At 38.9% G+C, this 7,854-nt stretch overlaps 1 protein-coding gene across 1 annotated transcript in view; it reads right to left on the bottom strand.

The window, feature by feature from the left end:
• LOC101845700 (protein Mo25) overlaps positions 1 to 7,354 on the bottom strand; it is a 21,472-nt gene extending 14,118 nt beyond the window's left edge. The window contains exon 1 of the mRNA XM_005100161.3: positions 7,259 to 7,354. The gene's annotated coding sequence lies outside the window, so the exon portion shown is untranslated. The remainder of the gene's footprint in view (positions 1 to 7,258) is intronic.
• Between the last annotated feature and the right edge of the window lie 500 nt (positions 7,355 to 7,854).

Here is a 7,854-nt window from a genome sequence, read left to right as displayed (position 1 = left end):
ATAAATAATATATATACAGAGCCGGGATCAGGTAAACACAAAGCCCAGATTCGGTTGCCAGGTTTACTTGACCATTATATGTAGCTGAATCGCCAAACATTAATAAAGGATGCACGGCTAAACAGGATATTTTAGTTAAGTAACACACCAGTTCCTGTATCGTTGATTTCATTCATCATTTTCGTGCAAATAATTGTAATAATATTATAAAATAGCGCGGCTCCGAAATCGGGAAATCAAGACTGTTATCGGGAAGTCGAGAGCAGTGCATGATTCGGGAAATTCCTGACAAAATCGGGAAGGTTGGCAAACCTGATCAAGGTAAGGTGCATCTACTAAAGTCTTACATCCCTTACAAGATCCAATATGAATTTTGCAGGAAAGTCGACAATTAGATTTTCATATTGCATGAAGTTCAATCTGCCAGTTTATTCTAAAAAGCAATAAATTTATTAAAAATTCTTCTTAAACAAATTGTTTGAACAGTGAAAGATGGGGAGTTTCAATTTTATCTTTTTTTTTTCGTCGCCGGTTTTGTGCAAGGGTAAAAATACTTCTGTCAAAAGTTCATGTTGACGTCCATTGTTGCGGACTGGGTAAACAGAGTGACTGCTCACCTCACTTATGATTTGAGTATGAGATGGTTTTGTTTGGTTAAGACTTTTATGGCCCTCGCAACTGCTTAGGGTCATATTAGCGCATGCGACGCAAGTTGGAGGTTTTAACATACGAGTTGCTGGTGGGCTTGTAGGTTATGACGGATCAGAAACTTCCCTCACCAACAGCTGACTGACAGGTTAACTTGGGTAAACAGTGAGAGGAACCTAAGCAACATGATCGGTTCATTCATTGAAGGGACTAACAAATAACGACAGGTGAATGGATTATGACAGCTCGTCCACAGCATCAGGAGTCAAAATTATATAATTTTGACAAGGCATCGGGCAATAAGAGATATGGCTGGTTGGTTGATAAAACTTAGTAGCCACTGATGCGTTGGACAGGTTATGTTTTATACAGTGCTATATTTAGAGAAAAAAAATGCAAGGGGGGAATGGAAAGTGGCTGTTAGAAAAGGCGGCCACCATGGTTGTTTGGACTGTAGCGTCTCCATTGATCTTATTTGGAAGTATTCCTCTTTCTTTGATTGATAAAATCTGAAGTATTTTCAGTAGTAGAATTGATAAACTGAAAACCGCACATTATAATTGGTCGTTAAGCACAAGGGGGCTATCTCGAAAAATGCGGTTTTGGGAACATTGAAGGTAAATTTTTGCCCCTTATTCAGTTTCTTTAAAATACAAGGATAGTTTTCTAGATTAATAAATAAATCACACACCAATGAAACCAAACTTCCCCTATAGGTACGGCAATGCCCATTTTTGGTGTTGGTCAAGATATCTGGAAACTTTCGAAATCTGGGCCAGCCCGCTTGTCCATTTAAAAGTGACCAATTGGCCTATAAATTTTAGAAACAGTATAATCTGAAAAGCAACCACTTAGTTTTATTTCTGGAAAAACATCTGGATCTAATCAACATTCCCCAATATCTAAATATCTATGGAGGGAAAAATTCCACATGACCAATCCTGTCACAGGAAGGTTAAAACTAAAATGAGAATAAAAATAAACAAAAATTCAACGAAATGCAGAGGGGGTTAACTAGATTTTCATAAAAAGGATACTGTGAAACAGGGATACTGGAAGGAAGATGACATGACATTGATATAAAAACAAGGTCAAAGCCACACCCTCACCTGACCTCAAATAGTCAAACCATTGCCCTTCTTCACTCTCAACTATCAAGTCAAACAGTAAGACATTTTATTTTAACTTTTGAAGTGGCTATGCCGCATGGCATACGGCCCTAACTTGAAACCTTTCCATAAGAACAAACAGTTATTTTATAAAACCGCTCCCTTCTCGTGGCTGCTATCCATGCCATTTTTTCCTATGTATTTTGAGCCAATAAAAACTATATTTTAGGCTTTTTTTTGGTATGCATGCTTTAGTAGTCATTAGGGGGGTTTCAGGGGTCCACCCCTCGATGAGCGATTATGTAATAAGCCCCCCCCCTCCGAAACGATGTGCCGTAACGTCTGAACTAACCATTTATTCGCGAAAATTTTAATGCTAAAATCGTGTTTGGGGCCCTAAAAAGCCATGACCTTTATGAGACAGGAGTGATTCTATAAAATTACCAAATATAAACAATGGCAGACGGACAGTAGAATCCATAACAGCACAGATCCAGGTAGACCTAGAGTATCAAAGTCGTTATTTATTTATTATAACTTAATTATTTTAGATCTAAAGCTATACTTTAGAGGGCCTTACGCATAGCTACGGGGCTATGCATATGGGAGGGTCGTACGCATAGCCACAGAGGCTTTACTTAATTAATCAAAGTTAACAGTTAGCTGACCCGTATACCCACCTGGTCTCAGTCCGTAAATTGCAAAATTGCAGGGTAAAGCGCACACAATATTCACATCACACTCGGATCAAAATAACGCAGTTGATGGAATAAAAATCGGTCAAAACAAGTTTTGAACATTTTCTGTAGTTTTCATATTTTTCAGTCTGCCAAAGGATTATGATTGATTGGCGAAAACTTAATCGAAGTGACTATTTCTCCGAAAGCTCGGGATAATAAACTTGAATTCTATTTCTCCGAACGGTTTCAGTTTTCGAGTTTTGTTGGTTATTTGCGAGAGTTCAGGGTCATCTTTCATTCTGCCAGGACTGGGAAGAAGCATTTTTTTTTTTTCATCGAATTCAATTTCTAGAGCTAGAAATTTTTAGTTGTCTGAATATTCAGATACTTCAATTGTAGTTGGGGCAATTTTCCCAGACTATACTTCATTAGAAAATGCCTTCAAAGGGTACTGCGAGAAAATAAGACTGCTCGACTTTGGAAGTAAAGCCTATTTTGCATAGTCATCCCTAAAATAAAAACTAAATCACAAAAAAAAAAAAAAAAGGGCGGCTCTATTTCTCAGAACGTTCCGGAAAATAAACTTGAACTTTATTTCTTCGAACAGCTTCCGTTCTCGAGATTTGTTAAATATATGCAAATGGAGTGGCCCCCGTGTGTGTGAGTGTGCATGTGCGCGCGTGTGTGTATGGAGGGGTTTTTTTTACATGAAAGATTTTAGTTTTTGCTGACTAAATGCGAAATAGGTTACTGCCAAGGTCGAGCAGTCTTGTTTTCTCGCAGTGCCTTTTGAAGGTATTTTCAAATGAAGTGTACAGTCCGGGAACGTTGCCCCAACCACAACTGAAATATCAGAATATTCAGACATTTAAAAATCTCTAGCTCTAGAAATTGAATTCGATGCAAAGAATGCTTCCTCCCAGTCCTCGCAGAATGGCAGATGAAAGAATGACGCCTAAATCTCGCAAATAACAAAAAAATATCTAGATTAGAAACCGTTCGGAGTAATAGAGTTCAACTTTATTTTCCCCAGCACTTGGAGAAATAGAGACGGCCAAACTTTAATTTAGGAAATAAGGAAGTGAGTCATATCTTTGAACAATGTATCCTCTTGTAACCTACTGTGGAAGTGTAACAGTCCAATAAAAATAGGCCAAAACTTTTAAAATTAGGCTAGATAATCAATTTCGTTTTTAAGGTATTGTCAAGAATTGGCAATCATTGACATTGCAGACTACTGATCAGATGGAGATCAGAGGAACAGGGTAGTTCAGGTGGAATTTCCCTCACATCCAAACAAGACCGTTTAAATCATACAGTTGGAATCTAGATCAAACAATCTGGCCTACATAGACTAGAATCAGGATTAGACGTAACAAGTAGCCTACTAAACTTTGCAATTAAATCTAGATCTAGATCTAGAAAAGGGAAAACTTCCATGTAACGAGCGACCACTGCCATGATGAGACAGTAGTACTATTTGAGAGATCTAGATATCTAGTTAGTAGAATAGAGTAGGCATGGGGTAGGGTAGGTAGCAATGACCACGAAAAACCTTTTTTTGCCAGAAAGTGTTTGCAAATAGGTGCATTTTGTAGCTGTATCTTCACAGAGCATGAAACTTTTTGAATTTTTGAAATCCATCAATAAACAAAAAAAGTTACTAATTTTTTAATCAATTAATTTTTGGTACACTTTTATATCATGAAAAAAATATAAAAAATATGGGACGTTCTTTGGTGAGTTTTGAGACAATATTCGTCATAACTCGCTCATTTCTCGGGGTATTTAAGAAAAAACATGGCAACCCAGTACATTTTCTAGTGCAGAATCTAGTCCTGCTTTCAGATTTTTCACAGCCATCCTACTTTTTGAGTTATGAAGACGTTTATAGGTATCATCTATCAGTGTGGATGATCAAATTGATAATAGCCAAGAAAAAATTACGTTACAGCACAAAAGTAAGCTAATTTGATTGTCTTCAAAGATGCTATGGCTATTTCACTTTTCGAATCGAGCCGAACTACGGAGGTCGCCATTTTGTTTTGCCCGGAAGTTCTCGCAAGATCTACTCCTCCCTTCTCTCTCTCTCTCTGTCTCTTTCTGAATACTGTCTATCGCGGTGTGGACGATCAAATTGACCAAAACAAAGTTAAAAATGATGTAACTAAAAAACAAAACTAAATTAATTTGGTCGTCTACAAAGATGCTACGGCTATTTGACTTTCAGAATTGAGTCGAGCCATTTTGTTTTGCCCAGAAGTTCTCGCGCTACTCCTCTCTCTCTCTTTCTCTCTCTCCACTGCCCACAGACAAAATTGCACGCTTTTAGGCTAACACTAACAAGTAGTAATTTAGATATCTAGATCTAGAACGTTTGTTCACAACACAGAATTCTATAATTCTGTTATCACAGTGTAGAATTCTGTGGTTCAGGGTGAACGCTTCACTGGTTGGCCTAGTTAGAGGCTATAACGGTGAACGCCCACCGGGTGAGAATGACCAAAAGACTCGCCTACGCTATTCTCACCCGGGGTGAGAATAGAGAGAGGTGGCCTTTTGAAAGAGCCGAAGTTATGGTAACACAAAAGTTCACTTCCGGAAATAGTCATCACAAAACACTAAGGTGTCGGTATGCCGTACAGGGGCTCTAGATTCTAGAGTAATATTACCGGTTCGGTCAAAATAAGGACGAAAACAGGCACGTCGACTTTAAAGCTTTATATCTCCTATCTGCCTTGCCCTAGAAATAAACCGAAACCAGCTACAGGAAGTCATGTGATTGGATGACCCCAGGAATGACCTGTTTCAGCTTGTTCTCATGTTTGAGGCCCTTACTGGGTGCAAAAGTGACGCCCGATTTATTTACGAGTTCGGTCGCATTTTTTTGGTTTTCTCATGGATTCGGGCAGTATTTTGACATTCGGTCATTTTCAATTATTATCACATATGTTCCATGTTCTTTGCAAGCTTAATAACATGATTTTTAATGTTTGTTATCAACACTTGGACACAATGATAGTTTGTCTAAAGTGGTATTCACCATTTATAGCTCTATTTTAATGAGTATGTATCTGACCCACTCTACTACGTGGTATCTGACTCTACTACACTGGCATCTGGCTCACTCAACTACACTGGATCTGACTCGGCTACACTGATATCCGACTGTATTACACACTGGTATCTGACTCTATTACACTGGTGTCTGACTGAGTTAATATGCTGTATCTGACTCTACTATTATTTAAATCGAAGTGGCTAGCCGTACTTAAGTACGGCTAGACTGAGAGTCTAGCCGTACTTAGATCTAGGTTTGGCCCTATCGACTCAAGCCTGTTAAGTACACAGGTCTCATTAGATCTAGATCTAGTAATTATTCAGGTTCAAATACATGCAAGTCAGTAAGGCACCTTTTTGTTTTGTCTGAAATACAAATACTTTAGGCATTGCAAACTAAAAATTTCATTTACAATTTAGCCATCACAATATTAAGTACGGCTAGCCTGACAGTCTAGCCGTCCTTAAGTACGGCTAGCCTGGCTGTCTACCCGTACTTAAGTACGGCTAGACTGCCAGTCTAGCCGTACTTATCTTAGGCCCTATTAACATTAGAAAACAGGAGGTTTAAAATACATACACTGTCATTTAGGCACCTGGTTTCGTCTCAAATACAAATACTTTAGGTACTGCACACTAAAAAAGTATATTTACAATTCAGTAGGCCTATTTTTTGTTAAATGTTCAGTCTAGCCATCATATTATTATTAAGAATAAGTACGGCTAGACTGCGAGTCTAGCCGTACTTAAGTACGGCTAGACTGCCAGTCTAGCCGTCATTAAGTACGGCTAGCCTCTTCCTATTTAAATTATGCACAAATTCTTTATTCTTTGTTAAATAACCATTGGCTCTATATTATAATGTGCCCGAAGGATGAGAAACTACGGATTTTATGTTACAATCCGGGCATCCCCCCTTTGGGCAAAAACGGCGAGACTAAATGGCAAATTCTCTTTCATCCTTGACAGGGCCTCATATGCAAATAACTCTCCAGCCTTCAGTCTACCAAAACGTAGAATCTAGGTCACAGGCTCCTTCATCCACAACCAATGTTAACTCTTCCGGGGAAAGAGCTTCACGCTGTTTTGCTCAGTTGATGAAGAAAAAGCTGTCTTAAGGACTATTTTTAGCAAAATATCGCCGTAACTGTTGTTTCAACGAAAGTAAGGGAGGTTGCTTTAGGTTTGTGTGCCACTCTTTTGGGGCTAGATTTGAAAACAAAGTTTTAAACGATCTTTTTGTACTCCAGTGCCCGACAGCAAAAAAAAAACGTGCTGCCCGAACCGGTACGATTACTCTAGATCTAGATCTAGATCTAGATCTCTAGAATCTACTGTGTGTAGGTTAGGCTAAGTACTGTACTGTAGGCCTACCTGACTGAAACTGAACTGAAGTGTAGAGAGTCGACTTTTTTTAAGGCAAGGTCTCTAGATCTACCATCACATAAAACCCCGGAAATAATGATCCTAGGAAGAACAACACAGAATCTTCTACTTCTTGGATAGATTGATGGGGAGTTGAGTTGAAAGGCAGTTCCTGATTGGCTTTGTACTGGTCGTAGTGTGGTGGTGATGGTGGGAAAGAAGTGTGGTAAGAATGAGGATACGGGATACTGTGACTTACTTGTGACAGTATTATTGTAGGGCATTCCTGACTAGAAAGAGAAGTTAAATGAAATATGATTAGATCGGGGTCTTAAAAGTGGCCAGAACCATAACACTAATCAAAAGAAACACCAAAACATACGGTAAAGAACCTACCTTACAAGTCCATGATGAGGAAAGACGACTGACGGAATAAAATCGACAAGATGATTCCCATCAAACACAGTGAAGTTCATATGATGACGTCATAAAACTGCGCAGACACGGAAGTGAATTTGATACCGTACTGTACGCATTTGGCTGCTTTCGAACTTTACATTTATAATCAACCGTGACACATTGGCTGTGCTTCAGTGCATGGTCGAACATTTGTAGCACTCATGCTAGTAACTTATATACCAAGTCACTTCAGTTTTGTAGGTGCTTTGAGTTGGTCAAAGTCATATTTTAACACAACAAAGGCAAGTGCAACACTTCCTGCTTCTCGACTGCCACGCCCACTTCACAGACCTTTGACTGCCTTGACATTTCTTCGTCCACGGTACACACCTTTTTTGATTTACACGAATGTGTTCTTTGACCTGAAAAATTCCGAACAGTTGTGAAATATCACTGACAGCCGTCACGAGTTTTGCGGGGTTTTTTTTGTTTTGTTTTTTTAAACCTTGTTCTTGCCACACAATTTGACACACTCACCAGGGCCCTTAATTTGCCTCTCTCTCTCTCTCTCTCTCTCTCTCTCTCTCTCTCTC

This window comes from Aplysia californica, unplaced genomic scaffold, assembly GCF_000002075.1.
Source record: "Aplysia californica isolate F4 #8 unplaced genomic scaffold, AplCal3.0 scaffold00238, whole genome shotgun sequence".
Lineage (NCBI taxonomy): Eukaryota > Metazoa > Mollusca > Gastropoda > Aplysiida > Aplysiidae > Aplysia > Aplysia californica.
The sequence above is the reverse complement of the archived record's forward strand: the minus strand, read 5'-3'. Positions and strand labels throughout refer to the sequence as shown.